The 20,891-nt window shown below is 44.9% G+C and overlaps 1 non-coding gene across 1 annotated transcript; it reads right to left on the minus strand.

Moving 5' to 3' along the window:
* Window positions 1–9,964: 9,964 nt before the first annotated feature.
* Window positions 9,965–10,071, minus strand: LOC120663243. Its single transcript, XR_005670459.1, has one exon. It is a non-coding gene; the product is annotated as a small nucleolar RNA R71 (small nucleolar RNA).
* Window positions 10,072–20,891: the final 10,820 nt, after the last annotated feature.

Here is a 20,891-nt window from a genome sequence, read left to right on the forward strand (position 1 = left end):
AGCGTGAGCCACAGGCCACACTCCAAAGACCCGCTAACTCAAACCTAGCTCCCAAGTGTTGACGCGAAAAGATCACACACCAAGCCTAAGAGCACCGTTCGCCAAGTTTAGACTGCAAATGCTTCAAACCGAGACATGCCAGTCAATTTAACCTGTAAATTGACAAAGAATCAACAAACCGTCAAATTCGAGAGCGTATCGGCTGAATTTCCGAATGACTCTCACGCAGTATATTGGCAAGGCGCTGCCGATACAGGAAACGACAACACATCGAACAGGATAAGCGTGTATTAAAAGCGATCTATAAGAAATCGACAAGAAATTGCCGATTTCGGTATGCAGCAGATGGCTAAATCTAAACCGACAAGTGCCAAGAGACAGTGCACAAATCCACGAATGTATGGATCTGAGCAAAGCTAAGCTCACAATAGATCTAATCGGCTCTGCAAGATTTAACGTGACAGCAAGAGAGATAATAGCCGATTAAACAGATTGTGAGCCGGATAAATTGTGAATAGATCTAAACGAGAAAACAGCGATGCACCAGAGATCAAAGCTTAGATAAATTCGATAACTTTTGAATAGATCTGAACGAAGCAACAACGATACGCCCGGAAGCTAAAGCTCAGATTTACTCGGTAAAACGAACACTTACCAGCAAACCAAGTCGCTGGAATGTGAGGCATCCTTGATAAGCTTGAAAGGACTCGCAGAAAAGAAAGTAGCGAAGCCGCTGACGAAAAAGTAAATTGCAGAAAAGTATAAAGTTTTGTTTGTTAGATGTGTATCAATCTTTTACAAAGACCGGGGTCATATATTTATACCCCATGCTAACCGAGTCCTAGCCGATTACGGCAAATACAACTCTGACTCAACAAAAACTAACTCTAATAAAGATACCGCCTTCCAAACCGAGACCCTCCAAGATATGATCAATTCTATCTTCCCGTCGACCGACGGAACTCCCAATCAGCAAGCCGCCACCTCCTTGTAATCGCCCCGCCGGTCGCCAGCCGCCAGCCCCCGCCTCCAATCCTCCACTGTCTCCCCTAGTCCCCTTCCCCTCCATCTCTGATGAGCTTCAAGCGGTCCGACCTCTGTTGTTGGGCTGGGCTATGTCGGGCTGGCCCGACACGAAACAAGCCTGTGGGCTCGTGCTTGGGCCGTCAGGGGACCCCGTGGGCTAGTACGACACGACCCGTAGAGATATTGGGCCGGGCTAGGCACAGCCCATTAAGAATGGGCCAGGGCGGGCCCGGGCCAGGGCCGCGCCGGGCGGCTTGAATGGCCATCTATAACCAAGAGCCCCACTATTTTTTTTTCACGGGTAGTTTCCACCAAACTTTGTTAACAGATGTAATGGAAGTGTTAAAAAGGGAATGAGATAAAGTTTTAGGTAAAGTCCACTTTTCAACCCTAAACCATCACGATTAGGGATGGCAACGAGTATAAATCCATCGAGTTTTGCCACCCCAAACCCAAATCCATGAAAAATATTTGAACCCATTAAAAAACCCATACCCGTGACGGGTTTAGAATTTTTGCCCAAACCCAAACCCATCGAGTTACCGGGTACCCACAGGTCATCCATGAGTCTACACTTACTATACAATTTTTTCTCATGATTAATAAGTTTAATATAGTAAACATCATTGTAGCGTATTATGAGTAAGGAATCTATGTTCACTTAAAATTACAAAAGAAAGTAAAAAATAAATAAAAACATCTATATTTAAATGATCATAACACTATACAAAGTCACAAATCCATCGTATGCATATACAACACGCCAATTGCAAAGCGACAACATCCATACCCACCACTTAAGGGTTCACCAAAATAAGAATTGAAGGAAAGGGATGTTCACGGGTTTAAAATGACAAAATAAAATGACAATTGCTCTATGTTGGATCGGGTTTAAAAAAACCCATGGGTTCACGGGTTCGAGTATTGTAGGAACAAACCCGTACCCATAAACCCAACGGGTAGTATTTTGTGCCCATTAATAAACCCACGAGTCAAAAAGGAGACCCAAATCTGTACCCTAATGGAGTAAAAACCCATCGGATTTCGGGTACCCATTGCCATCCCTAATCATGATCGTCCGATTTTCAAGCCGGAACTACAAAATCGGACATCCTGCACCAGCCAACTATCAAAACCGTGCAGATTACCCTCCTCAAACTCAAACCACCTGGTTTTGATCCACGTCACCCATCCCACGTGGCGCCAGTGGCCACTTCAGCTTTTCTTCTTTTACCGTCTCCTCTCCCTTTCTCTCACAGACAGGTGGTCCATCTGAGGAATGCCCTTACCATCCCACCCCGCGCCTCGCCGTCGCCAGGATCTGCGACCTGCTAGGATGGCCCGATTAGGGCGAGGGGGAGTTCGCGGCGGCGCGGGTGGACGCGGCTCTGCGGGAGGCGGTGGCAGCCGCATGACGGCGGCATGGCCCATGCGCATGCCGGCTGCACTGTCTGCCGCAATAGCGACCTGAAGACTCCGCCGCGGGTGGAGGGTGTGAGAAGGGAGCCCACTAGCACATGATCATGGCGTGGCTTGTTCTCCTCCTCATCCTCCATAGCGCGGCCACTTGTGCTAGCACTCGCCCCTCTCGGAGCCGAGTGTGTCCTCATGCTCCGGCACTGCCACAAGCACCCCTTCTCGCACCACCGGGGGAACAGGCCAGGGAGCACCACGGCCCCTCCCTAAACCCAACGCTGCCTTCACCTGATGATGAGGACATCGCTGCATCGGATGCGTACACGTTGAAGTCCGACTCGTCTTCAACTTGGACTTCGTTTCCTTCTCGGATTCCAGAAACAGTCTGCACCAAAAACGACGCCACGGCCACATACAGAGTCCGTTTGAGGAGATCTTTATATGGATGGAAAGATAATTTCATATCCTTTCTAACACCACCAGATTCAGGTCCATAGCTATTCGGAGTCGACGGGAATTAATGAAACAATTCGACATCCAGAATCTGGAAAGGTGCTGCGCCACCTCTTTTGGGCCAATGGCCCGTGTATCGTGTCGGGCCTTTAGCCCAAGTTGTGGGCGCCCCCTCCCTGGTCGCCCCAACCCTAGGACGCCCTAGCTTTTATATAAACTCAGTAGCCGCCGCTGCTTAGACTTGGGTTTTGTTTAGTCTTGAGTTTTCCTTTGAGGAACAAACATTGCATCGTTGTATCTGTGGCGACAAGTCCTTATACATTGATCCAAGGCCCCGTTCTTGATCTCCTCCACTGTGTCGATTAGTCCTTTGGAATCGAGTTCTTGAACCCCACTTGATTTTTGCTTCATTCACATCTGCAATTTCAGATTGCGAGTTTATCCTTTCTTGCTAGTGTTCTTCGATTCGCTTGCAGGAAAAGCCTTCTCGGTGAGGTCAATCAAGTTGTGCTTGGTTGATAACCAGCGGAGCGGTGGTGTAACGGTTGCAGGCTTCGAATTCGTGTCTGATTAGAAGTCGGATCGCCAACGTCACGTACTCCATCAATCGAATCTACCCTACCTCTCGGAAGATCGGGCCGCGTATACATCAAGTGGTATCAGGATTCAGGTTTACCGTGAGGTATATTTTCGTGTCTCCCTTTAGATTCATCTTGTTCCTTTACCTACAGTCCACAAAAAGCCCAAAAAAAATTACACTTTCCGCTGTCCCATAACCTGTTTTAGCCTCTGCAATTTTCGTTTCAGTTTCGCTTAGTTGAGTTTGTGTCCGTGGTCGAGTCTTGTTGCTGGCTTCGTGTGTTCGTAGTCGTAGTCAACCGCCGTCCTATCCACCTTTACCCCACCAACAAGTCGAGCCCTCACGCTACTTGACTTGCCCTCGCTAGCCGCCTTGTGTGAACTCTCGCCGCGCAAGCCCTAGATAGGTTGCAAGCCGCCTTGTGTTTTCGCCTTGCATCGCAGCCCTTCTTGATTTCATCTGGCGATACCCATGCTGCATACACCAGGGATACTTTGCCCTTGGTTGTTCGATTACTGAGAAGCTTTGCTCAGTGTGGTTCAGTGTTGGAGAATAGGGAAGCTTTGCCCTAGCCACCGTCACCCGATCTGCCAAGTTGTGCTATCTGAAAACCATAACTTGAGGTTCCTTCGGTAAAACGGGCATAACTTTTCGCTCGGTGCTCCGTTTTGGCTCAATTTTTTACAGCAGAAAGGTGACGAAATTTTGCACATGAGAAAAAATCGCTTTGCCATTTGGGGCCGATCTCAGAAATTCAAAAAAAATTCACAAACATTGAGTTTTTAGGGTCCGAAGTTGTTTTCAGATTATCAGGAAACGTTCCTGATTTTGTGTAGGCCACATCTCACCTCTGTTTAAGGTGAAATTTTTTGTGCTTCCATCTCTTGTGATCCTTGTTGAGAGAAAAATATAAAAAAAATAGTTGACAAAATAAGAAATCTTGATTCCTACTAGTGCTGGAGGGAAATCGGCAAAAAGAATAAAAACAACCGCGCAAGTGCTGTTTTGAGCTTTATCCATCGTTCTTGTTTCAACTTGTTGTGCTACTCCTAGGGACATATCTTAGCCAGCAATTGTGACTTGTGCCTTGGATACTTATTGAACTTTGCTATTCTGTTGCGTTTATTGCTAATCCCTTGCTACCATATTGTGCCTGTCCAAGCTACACATATTCTTCTGATCAGCACAGGTTCATCTTGCAACTGTTACACCCAGCTCAACACCAGATTGTACCATCCTGTTTGGCTTTGGTAAGAACACTTGCAAGACGGTGGTAAGCCGTTTGAGATTTTGCACTCCACTGTCACCACCATCCAATTCCTTTTAGTTGATAGGGATAATACTTTGGTGTTGTCTTTTGCTATCTGCTAACCATGCCAGGGACAGGAGGAGAGTCACCTACGGACTTCAACGAGTGTGTGTCAAAGAATGAACTGCAGAAACTTGTTGATGACCAGCGCAACTACATCGACGGGAAGTTTGATGAGCTGATGCGCACTATCAACAGTCTCGTCACCAGGGTTGAATATGTTGAACAACGTCACCCCCCACGGCGACACCGACGCCAACCTGATGAGGATGACGATGATGAGGATGAGGATGCCGACCTTGATGCTGACGCTCGTGCTGCGGACCGTCTTCGGCGCAATCGTCAAGGTATGGGAGGTAATCAAAATCGTGGTAACAATGATCCTTTTGCTAAAGCCAAATTTACCATGATTCCTTTCGCTGGCACTGCTGATCCTGAGGCTTATCTAGATTGGGAACTTGCTGTTGAACAAAAGTTTAATTCTCATTTGGTTCCTGCTGAGCATAGAGTTAGACTTGCTACTAGTGAATTTACTAGCTTTGCTTTATTTTGGTGGACTGATCTTTGCAATGCTGGTAATGCTGCTGCTGTGCCTCAAACTTGGCCTGTTTTGAAACAACGCATGAAGTCTCGTTTTGTTCCTCCTTATTACCAGCGTGATCTACGTTTAAAATTACAAAATTTAAAACAAGGTGATAAAGGAGTAGAGGAATATTATCAGGAATTGCTTATTGGTCTAGCACGTTGTGGTATTCATGAGGATGATGAGGACACTAGTGCTAGGTTCTTTGGTGGTTTAAATCGTGATATACAAGATATTCTTGATTACAAAGACTGGAATCGTTTTTCCCAATTGTATCATCTTGCTCTTAAGGCAGAAAGGGAAGTACAGGGACGCCGCATTGCCCAACATTCTTTCAGGTCTAACACTGGGAGATTATTTCAGCAGCGTTCCGACGTTGAGAAGCCCAAGGCGCCTGTTGCTAAGCCACCAGCAACACCACCAGTTCCTGTGCCAGTTTCTGAGGTAAGCAATGTATCTACAGTGCAGGCCCAACAACACAAGAAGCATGCTACGCTTGAAAGGGGGTCTTCGAGTAGATCATCTACAAACATCGTGTGCCATCGCTGCAAGGGCATGGGACATGTCATGAAGGATTGTCCAAGTGCTCGTGCTTTCATCACTGCTCCTGATGGTAATGGATATGTAAGTGCTAGTGATGTTGAGGATGATTTGGTCCTTGCAGCTAACATTGTTTCAGATTCGGAAGAAGATGAGGGTGAGGCAATTGATTCCATAGCTGCAACTGCGGATTTTCCTAGTCTTCTTGTGCAGCGTGTGTTGACTTCTAAAGCAGAACATGCGGATGAGGAGAAGCTCCAACGCAAGAATTTGTTCCACATGTTTTTCATCGTGCAGGATTGTCGTGTTCTCACCATAATTGATAGCGGAAGTTGCAGCAACTTGGTGAGTTCAGATTTGGTCAAGAAGCTTGGCTTGACCACTCGTTCTATCCCTCACCCCTACTACCTAGAATGGTTCAACAATTGTGGTAAGACTAAGGTAACTAAATCAGCACGCATCCACTTTTCTGTTGGTTCTTATCGTGCCTATGCTGATTTTGATGTTGTACCTATGCAATCATCATCATTATTGTTAGGACGACCATGAGAATTTGATACTGATGCTGCACACCATGGTAGAACTAATACATATACTTTCATGCATAAGGACAAAAAGATTACTTTGCTTCCTTTATCGCCGGCTGATATTAGGAAACATTTTAAAGAGCATGCTGAAAATGTTAGCAATAAATCATCTGATGCTAAACCGAATGGAATTAAATTGAAAGAAGGTGTTTATATTGCTACTACATCTGCTGCTGCTGAGCTTTGTGATAATCATGATGCACCTTGTTATACTATGCTTTGTCGATATAAATCTTTTCCAACTGCTCCTATGTCTTGCACAATGCATCCTGTTGTCCCTAACCTTTTGCAGGAGATTGATGATGGGATGGAGTCGAGGACGACTCCAATTCAAGAAGGGGAGGATGATGAGGACATCGCTGCATCGGATGCGTACACGTTGAAGTCCGACTCGTCTTCAACTTGGACTTCGTTTCCTTCTCGGATTCCAGAAACAGTCTGCACCAAAAACGACGCCACGGCCACATACGGAGTCCGTTTGAGGAGATCTTTATATGGATGGAAAGATAATTTCATATCCTTTCTAACTCCACCAGATTCAGGTCCATAGCTATTCGGAGTCGACGGGAATTAATGAAACAATTCGACATCCAGAATCTGGAAAGGTGCTGCGCCACCTCTTTTGGGCCAATGGCCCGTGTATCGTGTCGGGCCTTTAGCCCAAGTTGTGGGCGCCCCCTCCCTGGTCGCCCCAACCCTAGGACGCCCTAGCTTTTATATAAACTCAGTAGCCGCCGCCGCTTAGACTTGGGTTTTGTTTAGTCTTGAGTTTTCCTTTGAGGAACAGACATTGCATCGTTGTATCTGTGGCGACAAGTCCTTATACATTGATCCAGGGCCCCCGTTCTTGATCTCCTCCACTGTGTCGATTAGTCCTTTGGAATCGAGTTCTTGAACCCCACTTGATTTTTGCTTCATTCACATCTGCAATTTCAGATTGCGAGTTTATCCTTTCTTGCTAGTGTTCTTCGATTCGCTTGCAGGAAAAGCCTTCTCGGCGAGGTCAATCAAGTTGTGCTTGGTTGATAACCAGCGGAGCGGTGGTGTAACGGTTGCAGGCTTCGAATTCGTGTCTGATTAGAAGTCGGATCGCCAACGTCACGTACTCCATCAATCGAATCTACCTTACCTCTCGGAAGATCGGGCCGCGTCTACATCACCTGAGCCCTAAGGAAACTGGGGAACAGGCCACACTGCAGTGCCCCATGGCTATTCGGCCATGGCAGCGGCACGCGTTCCGGTCGCATTGGGCACAGAACCGGCTAACCAACCCATGCTTCTGTTGGCGGTCGTTAAGTGCGAAATATGACCTTCAACTATACTCATAAAAGAAGGAAAACTATACCTCTTACCCGCATATTTGTATCACTAACCTAGCTCCACAGTTGTTTTCGAGAATTTATGATTTCAGGAGCACAAGTCCGGAATAAGATGAAAACACGACGAATACGCAGACAGAAGTCATAGGCGATCGTGTCCTGTGTAACATGAGCAAAGGAGGCCCACAAATCAGACTAAATTGACCAACCAAACCCCGGCACCGACCATCTGACATCAGGACCCACCAGGCAGTGTACCAGCAAAGATCAGTGGGAAATGGCGCCAAGGGGGGGGGGGAGGGGTCGGCCGACCCCATCTGGCAGCCTCCGAGGCTGAGTTTTGGCGGGAAGCTTGATCCTATCCTCCTGAAGGCGGTCTAGCATGTTTCCATACAAGGAGATGGCGGGAACCGACCTCAAGCACTATATAAGGGGCCTCCCACCACTCTCTCTCACACACACCACTTGAAGGCCTCTCTCTACACTCTCTTTTGACTTGTACTCCTTAGGATAGTGGAGCTAGGCTAGAACTTTATCTCCTTAGCGAATCCAGTCGTCCTCGGGGTCGGCGAGCAATCCTTGGCCTCCGGTATGGCTTTGTATTCCAACTTTCTTTATGCTATTTATATTGAGTTCATTCTTGGTTATCTTGCTATGTTCGTAGCTTGCTTAGCCTTGATCTTTGCTTTACCAAGTTATAGTAGTTGCTTGCTTAGACCAGATGATCTGGGTAAGGATATCGGTTCGTTGTGCTTTCGGGCTTGCCTTAAACTCTTACATGTCCATCTGAAGGGTGGGGGACCCGGGGGTGCTAGGGTAGTGACCTCATATGCGGGCATGGTGCCCGGGTATGCGGGATCCTTCGGATATGACGGTGCTCCACGGTGTGACTGGGGTAGACCGCAGGTGGCGACAGCCCTGTCGGTTCGCCGGGAAGCTGCTTCTCGGTTAGCGTACTCCCCGACGTTCGGGTACAGTGTAGGAGTTCATGCAAAGATAAAATGGGACTAGATGTTCTCCAGTACGGGTCATTCTCCCCGATATCCCTAATTTCCCGGCACCTGCAGCTCTAAGCAATGTGGCTAACATAACTTATCTGCTAATATGAATAGTATACTAGGAACCTGTGCCTATGCTCCCACTAACCTTAGGATTGCTTGTTTATTCTTTATTCATGAGAGTTGGTTGTTCTGTGTGAGTCACATTACCCCTGATTATCATTTATTTATCACTTACCCCTGTATAGTCAGTGGTCTTCATCTTACTCATACGTGTCATGGTTATGCAACTAAGTAAATACACTTTACACAACCTAGCCATCCCTTGGGAAAATATAAATAACGATACCCTGAATACTTCCGGGTGAAATGCTACAATAGTATATCCGTGCGCTTGCGGATTTTTCTGTAAACGTTAAGACATACCAACACCAGCATTTCTGGCAGCGTTGCTAGGAACTAACCACTCCTAGTGGCGACGCTAAGAAATATCAACAAGCATTTCTGGCCCCGTTGCTGGGGATGGCACTAGGTGTTTACTAAAGTACATAAACATGGCAATATAAGTAAGAGGTAGCTACTGCTTATACAGGCTAATGTGTTTATCCTTTTGTTTTCTCCTAATTGGATGAAAACAGGGTAGTGTATGTCTGGTTTCTCCTTGCTGACAAACTTTGTTGAAAATCCCGAGAAGCTCGTGAGAAGGGTCCGACCTCGTGTCGTCCCTCCTCCGATCTCGCAGTCGACAAGCAAACCAGCTTCCCAAGCACCATCAATCACCGAACTTATGGCTGAGAAGACTCTCCGCGACTTCTCCGTCCCCTCAGCTGCCAATGTGGCAACTGGACCCAACGTTGATATTGGGGACGTGAACTTTGAGCTGAAGTCTAGCCTCATAAACATGGTGCAGGCTAGCCCATTCTGTGGCAAGCCGAATGAGGACGCCAACGCCCATCTCCAGAACTTTCTGGAGCTTTGCAAGACCGTAACCATACGGGGCGTTACAGCTGACGCCATCAGGCTCCACCTGTTTCCTTTCTCACTCCTGGGGAAAGCAAAGCAATGGTTTTATTAGAACAAGGAAGCCGTCAGCACGTGGGACAAATGTTCCACGGCGTTCCTCGCTAAATTCTTCCCGTTGGGTAAAACCAATGCCCTACGTGGAAGAATTTCAAATTTCCAGCAGACGGGGATGGAATCCATCCCAGAAGCTTGAGAGAGACTAAAGGAATACATACTCGCCTATCCTCATCATGGGATGGACGAGTGGCTCGTACTCCAAAGCTTCTACAACGGGCTAATGACAACATCCAAAGCCCATCTCGATGCTGCTGCTGGAGGAGCCTATCTCGATCTGACAATTGCCAAGGCTACGGCCTTAATCGAGAAGATGGTCTCCAACCAGTGCTGGAATGAGGAGCGTTCCTAGCCCAGAACCAAGGGCAGAATGCATACCGTGAAGGAAACGGACATGCTCGCCGCCAACCTGGACCTCCTAATGAAGAAGCTTGATGAAGGGAACCGACCACAGATGCCTGTTCCCGTCCATGCTATGAACTCATACTTTACGTGCGAAGTTTTTGGTGTGTTGGCACTCCTTAAGTACCTATTTTATCCCTTGTTTATCCTTGATAATGTCATGAATTTAATATCAAAATCACTAACCATCCTAACCCCGGCCTAATTATTGGTCATTTTCACATTTGCACATATATTTTGGAGGAACTTCGTTTTTGCAGTTTTTGGGCCTATTTTGGAGCATGAAATGATGAGACCCATGATCGAGCACTAACACGGAGAAAGATGAAGGCCAAAGCCCAAAGGAAGGACCAAAGCCCATGTTGATTCGAAGCCCATTCATGCACATCCATCCTCTAAGAGAGCCCAAAGGACCAAGCCCACGAAGATGAGATCAAGATACTTCGGGATTAAGCAAAGCAAATGAAGATTTAAGGAAGGATTCCCTATCCTATCCTTTCCTCGAAGATATCTCCAAGATAACGACGTCCAAAGGGGTGCAATCGTGAAGGACATAAACTCTAGAAGATGCGAGGAGTCTACACATGAAAGATGAGACCGAGGCAGCCCGAAAGAGGGTAGGCCGGCCGGCCTAGGCCCATGAGCAGGCCGGTCGGCCTAGGCCCATGAGCAGGCCGGCCGGCTAGGCCCATGAGCAGGCCGGCCTAGCTCGTTTCCGAGGCGGTTCGGCCTCCCCTTCGACCGGTGGCTTCCTCAGCTCATAAATAGCTCGCACCTTATTCAACTCGCGACATCCATCCACCCAGAACTCGACAAAAACCTAGGGCCAAGACCGGAGGGAGACGACAGCCGCCGCAAGTCTTCGAAGTTGTCTAGGAGATGGCTTAGGCCGCCCCTTACCGCCATGGCCTCCCTGTGTGGTTGTGCCATGGCGGAGTTCATGAGCTAGTTGGATTCATCGATGGTGTGCACACGGCAGTGATGATCCAAACACATATATTATGTGAGTAATGATAATCATGTCTTCCGAATCTATTAGCGATCATGTCTCTCCTTTTTGATTTTGTTCTTGCCTTGGGTGCGCTTATTCCTAGATCTATTCTCGAGATAGATTGCATGGGGTGTTCTTGTAGCTATGGTGGCTAGGAGTTCATACCGGATCTACCCAAGGGGATTCGACACGTCTAGCATGCTTCGGGGTGCTTTTGTCGAAAGGGAGCGTCGTGACAGGGCGTGGCCTGAGTAGGGGGGTTCTCGAGGGGTTGGATTGGAGGTTTTGATTTAAGGATGCTATTGATTGAGATGCATGATTTATTTGCTCGTTAGCTTGAACTACAACTAGATGACGATAGGCCTAGTCATGTCTTTGGTTTTGCTATGGTTACGCCTATGTTCATGGATGAGATCAACCTTTACACAACACTCATATCTATCAAAGGTTTACCCTATATGTGCAATTCATGCTTCATGTTAGGATAGATCCGTTAGATTAGATGGAAAACCTTAGGTAGTTCTTTGTCGATCCACGGATCGATAAACCTTGGGGGAGTACTCTAAGGGAAAAGCTACCATGATCCGTGCGCTTGCGGTACATAAATTGGGGCGCTAAGGAGCGTCAACAAGCTTTTCTGGCGCCGTTGTCGGGGATCGGCAACTCGAACCCTAGGTCGATCTATCTAGTTTTTTTAGACTAACCCTAATTTTTATTATTGCATATACCCTTGTTTTCTTTTTTGTGTCCTTGAAAGCAGGTGGAAAAAGCTAGACACCAAATTGGACTTCGAGAAGTCCATAATCCACTTCAACAAATTTTAACAATCAGCAACAAGATGATCGAGGAACCTCGACATGGAACATCGACAATGTCCACATTGACATGACGGCAACAACATCAAGATTCGCTCTTTAGTGGTAGGTGCTAACTTTTGTTAGTGGCCCATCATCCGCTATCGAGTCCCCACTCCCCAAAGCAAAAGATGATAAATAAGGTATGCCGCCGTGTCAATTAATTTTAAAGACTAATGTTTTTGGGAAGAATTGTTTGTTCAAGCAATAGGTATGAAGCATGCCCGCGAAGAAAATCGTGCGATCATCATCATCAATGAAGTGTTACTGTTGTAATGAGTTTTTCGCCCAAGATCAGAGAAGTACCATGAGCAAACAATAGATTATTTTGAAGCTCCATCAAGTTTTCTTTCCAACGGATCAAGAACCGTCAACTTTGGAGATCGGTGTGAAGAGTTATGGTAAAATCTTTCAACGCTGTGCGTTCTGAAATCCCTCTGGACAGATTGCAGCGCCGTAATAAAACAAGCATAACTTCTTCATCCGGAGTCCAATTGGGGCGAATGAACACTTGTTGGAAAGATAATTTGATGCAACTTGCAATGGAGCAGAAGTTGGTACATGTTCTGCACTGGATGAAGGGGAATTCAATGAGGACAGAGGCAGTTGCAATCGACGAAGAAGGTGATGATGATGTCAAAGGATGATTGGAAGACTGTGTACGCAAAAGCTGATGATTTGAAGTTGACCAAAGCTGGAGGCAACAAGATTAGAAGAACCACGACACCACCTATCTTCTCCAGTGGGATGCTCGATATACTTCTAATCGAGTGATGCTATCAAAGAAGGAAACCGTTCGGATCATCAACACGAAGAACAGGAGCATATTCCAATCCCGACACCTTGGGTAGAGCAAGAACAATGGAGAAGGCACATCATTGAAGCTGTGATATGCTGGCAATCAATGGTGATGACCTTGAAGCCTAGGGACGCATGACACTACGCACCAAAGACCACATGATCGAGATCATTGACATCTTTGGATGAATTCACAAGAAGATATTGTTCTCATCAATGTCCAGCTCGACCTCAAAAGCAATATCAGCATAGCTCCACGAAGTTCCCGTTCCAATGAATCAAGAACCAAGTCAATCGGAGATTCCTACAAGCGGGTATGTCCAAAACATTGAAGGTTGTGCACTCTGAAAATATCTGAACAGCACACAACAACAAAAGTGAAACGGGCATAACTCCCTCATTTGGACTCGGTTTAAGATGAATGACCACATGTTGGAAAGGTAATTTAATAAATATTTCAATAGGTCTATATTTTGGTATATGTTCTGTTGAGTATAAAGGAGAGATTCCACAAAGAAGAGGCAGGAGCAACGCGATGAGAACAAGATAGAGAAGATGACGATGACAACAATGAAGGGGAGCTTGGGCGATGCTTTCATCAAGCATACATAATAAAATTCATAGGCTTGGAGCAGAGGAAGAACCCCAATGACATTGTCAAATGAAGGCACAAGCGGTCGACCTTCGACAAACGAAGATGTTGCAAACAAACCACGACGGATTACAAGAGCGCAACATTCAACACATGGAGACGTGAGAAGCAAACCACGACGGACCACAAAGAGTGCATCAAGATGACATCTCGCACAAAGAACCACAACTCCAATGAGTATGAAAAAGCTCCTAGGCTAAGGTATACATTCTCAAGCTTCTATTAGTTTTGTTGATAATCTTTAAAAATCTCATGCTCGAACCGATAGTCGGAATGAAAGTTTAGATTCTATGCCTTGTTCTTTTCATGATAGGCTAGAGTTTCTTGAGAATGTTGATTTCATGCTTAAAGAACCTCTGCCTAATAATGAGCTCTGCGCTATGCAAGAAACACATGCTGCATTTAATTACACCATGCCTTGTTGATGAAATTTAATTGAGGATGTGATTATGTTGCATATGTTTACAAATAATTGCAAATCTCGATCTTGCTTTGCGCTTGGCCAAGCTCATGACCCTAAAAGAGCACATGTCAGGAGAAGCCCCGAATTTCACTAACCATGCAGGACATGAAACTCAAATGATGAGGAGGGAAACCGTGCCCAAAATTTTGAACACCATCATCAACATCTTCATGTTTCAAGAACGGACGTCGCTAAGCCTCATCAATTTTGTGCACAAGTCCAGAGATTTACAATGCAATAAAGTTAAATATTTAGGATCTCCATCAAGTCCTCGGTTCAACGCATCAATGATCGATACAATTGAAGACCCACGGGAGGAGCTATGTCTCAAACATCAGAGATGCACGTGCTGAAATCAGCATGGGGCAGATTGCAGTGACGGGGAAAAAGGGGCCTAACTCCCTCAATTGGAATGAATTTTGGGAAAATGAAGACTTGTTGGAAAGAAGATTTCGTGCACCTTGCATTGGATCAATTGGTTGGCGCAACTCCCAATCTGGATAGAGAGGAAAATCCGTGAAAAGAAAGGTAGCGACGAAGGACAACAAAGAAGGAGGTGACGATGATGTGAGAAACGATTGGGCAAGTTTTCCATTAAGCGTGATTGATCATGTCCAACTTGGGAAGTGGAATAAGAGCTGCATGGAACACCTTCACCTCTTGCATGAAGGACCATGGCTTCGCATCAGTTTGAAGGTAAGAAAGTCGAGCTCTATGACTTTAAATGAATTGCTTTGCGGAAGGCAACCCGATCTTTTATTTTATATATATTAATATGACCGTCTACATTGCACTCTTTAATCGGAATATCAAGTAACATTGTACCATTGCTCTAACAAAAACCACAACTTCATATTGTTCATTCTAAATGTTATTGAGGGAGCACTTTGTTATTTGATCTTGGGAAACTTGTAGACCTTTTTGTGTGCCTATTAGTGTTTTGAGTCTTTTTCTTTGTGTCTTTTTAAGAGATTTATGAAGCATTGCACCATCCTTTGGTTCTAAACTTGTGGCTAGTTAACTTAGGCTAACTTTTTGTTTTGTTTTAGACCACCTCATCATGTCATATTATTTTGTTCACCCACCCCGTGTTGCATTGCATACCATGTTGTTCGTCTCACCCTTGCATTGCATTGCATGTTGCATTTTAAAAAAACTTTTTCTAAAAAATATTGACTAGCCTCGCTTTTGAGATCCTAAAACCCTTAGGAAAACCACTCATAGAGCAATCCTAAAACCATAGGTTATGTTTTTCATTCAAAAAAATCTAACTTTTGTTTCTCTCTAGTTTTTTTAAAAAAACCACCTTAGATAGAATTTCTATACCCAACACTCTCTCTTCAAAATTTTTGTTTTAAGCCAAAAATATAGGAAACCCATAAACCTACTTCTAAAACCTTGTTAGCTCGGTTGCTTGGTCCTTTTCGATAAATAACCATTTCATTGACAAAAGCCTCACTTCTTATGAAGTGTCGCGGAGGCTTTTTGTCACTCTTAGCAATTGTTTTTGAATAAGCTAGTTGCGGAACATCATCGAAAGGTCCTTTCAACCAAGCTAACACTTGTTTTTGCTAACTTTGCATTTGCACTTTGCATCCATTCCATTGTTCATGCTCTCATTTTGCTAGCTTGGTCTCAATCTTATCGATGTATGCTTTCCTATCCATGTAATGCTTATCATGATAGCATTTACCTTTTGCAATCTTGTGTAAACGTGGTGTTTAAACTTGTTTGCGGACCTCCATCTTTAAGCTCTTTTGACCAAGATAGCAATCCATTTTGTTCTCATGTTGCTTTAGGTTGATTTATAAGCTTTGCAATGCGCTTTACCTTTCTTGCGTCGTGAAGAATTTTTAACCTTGAAATGAATATGGTGTTTTGACCTTGGTTATATCTTTATGGCTATATTGAAAATTAAGCAACCTAGTTGTAAACATGGTGTTTAGAACTTGGTGCAAACATTGTCGTTGTTTATATATCTTCCTTTCATCTGCATTTACACTTGCACACACGTACACTCATCAGATTTCGCTAAGCTACCTATCCCACAAGTTGAGATTCTAGGGATGGTTGGTTTGTTGACATTTGTCTCTACTCCCGACCGTCACTCCGGGGGTAGTGTGTGCACTTGATTGTTTTGCAGGCATGACAAAGCGTTCCCATGAATTCGTGATCAAAGAAGAAATCAAATTTGTCAACATCTCCAAAGTTCGAGAGCAAGCCCCGCTGTTTTCATCAAATTTTGCACATGGACAGAGATGTACAAGGAATAAAAAGTTTATATTAAGAAGCTCCATTAAATTCCCGTTCCAACGCATCCAAGATCAATGAATTTGAAGACCCGTACAAGGAGATATGGCAAGAACATTGGACGTTGCGCGTTCTGAAATTCGGGACAGATTGCAGCGCTGGGATGAAATGGACATAACTCTCTTGTTCGGAATCAATTTTTGGCGAATGAGGACTCGTTGAAAAGGAAAATTCGTGCACTTCGCAATGGAGCAATGTTTCAGTACATGTTCTGTTCTGGAAATTGAAAGAAAAATTCGTGAAGATGAAGCAGCAATGGGACAACGAGGAATTGAAGGAGGCGACGATGATGTGAAGCAGTGATTGGGACCATGACTTAGTACAAGAAGAAGTTGAAGGAAATTGAGGCAACAAAGGTGAAGACACATTGAAGATGATATTCATACACATGAGGGAAGGACTTCAAGAATTGCAAGATGGTCCATCTTCTCCTTCCACGCCTAGCATCATGCTAAGCATGGGGGAGGATTTCGTGGACAAGGAAGAAAGATCTCATGGAGTAAGATAATCACGGTTGCCATAAGATGCTCATGATTCTTCTTCTATGCTTAGCACAATGCTTAAGTATGGGGGAGGCCGCGCTACACTTCATTACGAGCATCGAGAAGGATGATAATTCTTCATCAACTCTCTCTTTTTCTAAATGCTTGTACATATATGCCTTCAACCATAGATGCAACCTTTGTATATATCTCTCAACCTATCACATGGCTTCTAGGAGGACAACCTAGTTTTGTTTTTGCTTTCAATAAGTGTAGGATCACCATAATTTGTGCTCACCACATTGATACATTTTGGCAATGCCTTTTGCTTATGGAAAAATGATGAAAGTTGCTGCCTTGTTTTACCTACGCTATGTTGTATATGACTTGACCATTTGCTCTCAATTAAATGGAATTAAAATGATTAAATATCGGCTCTTTTATTTGTGGAGGTTAAATGACTAAATTCTAGACCCACATATTCTATGTTGTTCTTTGATTTAAGTCTACCTTGTGTTGTTTAATTTGAAAACTTAATTCCTATGCTATCTACATTTGTGAATCTCTTGCAAAGTTCTACCTATCAAAGCCTATACATACATATTCTATCATGATGAAACCTTTAGATTGCAAACTTATATTTTGGTGAGTTGGATTAAGATTGATTTCTTTGGTATGAGACTAAGAAGCTGGTCATTCTGTTTTTTTTTGTGTAACCTTCTTTTTGCTAGCCTATTTATCCATGCATTGTGAGTTTCTATTTCGGGAATTTTGCAAACTTCGCTAGATATCCACCCTAAACCAAAAATATATTTTTGTGATTACCTCCTTGACCACAACCCAATTTGAGTATGGATTATCATTTTGACGGAATCAAAAGAATCAAGGGCACCATATAAAGAAAAGTTTTGGGAGAGAAGGCTCCCCGGAGATTCAAGTGGTTCTACGAAGAAGAAGGTGAATTTGAGATACTTACCCTACCTAGTTGGTTCTCCCACTATTCATACTCGAGGACGAGCATTCGTTCAAGCATGGAGGGATGGCTGGGTAAGTATTCTATGTTATCAAAAGTTCTAAGGAGCAAAAAAAAAGAAAAAAGAAAGAAAGAGAAAAATAGAAAAATGAAAAAAGGGAGAAAAGAAAAGAAAAATGAAAAAAAGAGAAGAATAAAATGTTCCTTACCTCTTTTTGGCTTCATTAATTTTCTAAGTTACTTTGAAGAACTATTCCATACTCAAATCTTCCAACCATGTGCAATCCGATAATGAGAACTTCATTTGTGTCTCGGAATCATCCATTTGCCACTTGCACATGTCCACCTATCTAAATGTGTGTGTTTCATCTTTCTCCCTTTCCAACATTATTTTCCAATGGCCTTTTGACTAGTCTTAGTAATTGATGAGGACACCACGAGTACGTCTACACCAGCAACACCTTCTCCAGCGCCTCCAGATGCACCTCCACCCCAGGCGCCACCTTCTGGGCCAATCACTCGGGTCCGTGCAAGAGAATTGAACTTCGTCATGCTACTGAAGAATGAAGGCCCAGAAGAATAGAAGCTGGCCCAACAGGAGGCCCAACCTTCTCAACCCTAGGCGTGAACAGTACTGCGGGTACTGTAGCGCGCCGCCCCTCCTGGCCGCCAGGGGCTGCGTCCCCTATTTAGATAGACTCCTCTTTTATTTTCAGACTTGAGTTTTGTTTACATCTAGCTTTAGCTACTCATGAACACGCGCAAATCAGCGCTGTCCTCGTGTATTCAGAACTCCACCCTCGAGTGATAATCAGATTGCTCGCATCTTTTTCTTATTCGTTCTTCGATTGCGGACAGGAAACGATCTTCGTGATCAGGCTGATCTTGCATCAACAAGGTCGGTAACCATAGGGAGTTGGTTCAGCGATTGCATTGGCGCTTTGGGCTCGCTCGTCGTAGTCGGATCATGAGGGTCATCTTCCGCCAAGTCGAATTCATCCCCACTCACCGAAAGATCGGGCACTCCGGCTCTATCAAGTGGTATCAGGTTTCTAGGTTGATCGGTGAGTTTATCTAGTGTTCTTCCCTTTCCTACAGTCCACAAAACCCAAAAAAAAATTATCAGGTTAGATCCTTGTCCCAGCACCCTTTTGAGCCTTGCACTTTCTTTCAATAATTTGCATTGTTGAATTTGTGTGCTTACGCGTTCAATTGTTGCTGGTTACTTTGTGTTCTATCCTTGTTTTCTTTTCTTCTAACCCTAGCGCCGCAACCATCTCTCTGCCGCTCGCCATCCCCCATGCGCCGGCCTTCTTCTGGATCGCGCTGGTCCCCTGATCGCCCTTCTTCTAGATTGCGCCTGCCCCTGATCGCCCTCCCCTGCCTTGTGTGTTTGGCAAGTCAAAAAAAAAGGAAAGAGAGAAACACAACCGCGCGCATGATTCCTGATCTGATCGACCTCAATTGAGAAAGTTTTGGTCGCCTCGGCAGTCCTACCATACAAGGGACGTCAGGATCTTGAGAGAGAGAGTGTGTGTGTGTGGTAACTTGCTCATTTGTATTCCTTTGCTCATATTATCAGTTTGTGAGTTTCTCCAAAAAAAAATAGAAACGAAGAAACAAAAAAAAAGAAAAAGGGTAACAGAAAGGAGGTTATCTCATTTGGGCGCATCACGCAGGACGCCCAGGTGTGCGCACCTGCTGCTCCTTGTTCTTCCCTCTTGTTTTTTTCCTTTTCCCCCATACCCTTGCTCAACTTTTGCACCTTGTTTCCAGCAGCCTTGATTACGTGTTTGGAACTATAATTCAACCTTGCATTATTGTTTGATTGTGCTAACCCTTGAATTGAGTGCAGCCTACCCAGAACTCTACATAGTTCTACGACGAGCAGACTTTGTTTCTCCAGGCAATCGCTCCTCCAATCTTTCGCCGGTTCTACCTGTTGGTTGCAGATCACCCCTGTGTGCTTGGTAAGAACGGATAAGAATTTGATAACAGCACTACTGTGAGTGCCTTGTGAACCATTACACCCTTGTTGTCGTAGGCTTTTTTTTGTGTGTTTGCGCTAACTATGGCAGGAGACGAAGGCACGACAGATGAAAAGCTGCAGGACATGCGGACACGAGTTGATGGACTAGCCGCGGACATGAAGACAATGCATGAACGGCTTGACTCGACGATCACGTCATCGAACGAGAGGTTCGATCAGCTCGACCTCGCTCAGATGGCCGCTAAGACCACGCTCGACACCATCGTGGCATGGCTCGACACATTGTCCACATCGATCACAGAGTTGCAGAAGGATTATGGCGGTGACACGGAACAGGAAGAGGGTACTCGCAGCGGTCGTGCCCGCCGTGTGGTACGTCATCAACATAATGACTCATTTGCTAAGATTAAATTTAAAATTCCGTCTTTTAATGGCAAATATGATCCTACTGCATATCTTGATTGGGAACTAGAGGTCGACCAAAAATTTTCATGCCATGATATTCCTGTTAATGCTCAAGTTAAAGCTGCTATTAGTGAATTTACTGATTTTGCTTTAATTTGGTGGCGTGAATATAAACAAAAACATCCCACTCCCACCACTTGGACTCAATTAAAAGCTGCCATGCGACACAGATTTGTCCCTTCATATTATGCACGAGATTTGCTTGAAAAAATGCAGTGCTTTCGACAAGGTCAACAATCTGTTGAGGACTATTATCAGGAGTTACAAAAAGGTATGATTCGTTGTGGTTTATTTGAGACAGACGACGCTGCTATGGCACGTTTTCGCGGTGGTTTGAACCGCGAAATTCAGGACATCCTTGATTATAAAGAATATTCTGATATGACCACATTGTTTGCATATGCTTGCAAAGCTGAACGTGAAGTGCAGGGACGCCGTTCGGAGACATATCCTAACTCTTTTGCAGGAAGAAGCCCGGCAACCAGCTCAGCGCCTGCTCTACCTGCGTCATCCACGACCAGCAGTACACCACGCGAGAGGTCGGCCAAACCTGCAGCACCCTCTCCCATAGGCGTTGTTCCTTCCACAGGATGTACACGGGATATTCAGTGCCATCATTGCAA

This window comes from Panicum virgatum, chromosome 2N, assembly GCF_016808335.1.
Source record: "Panicum virgatum strain AP13 chromosome 2N, P.virgatum_v5, whole genome shotgun sequence".
NCBI lineage: Eukaryota > Viridiplantae > Streptophyta > Magnoliopsida > Poales > Poaceae > Panicum > Panicum virgatum.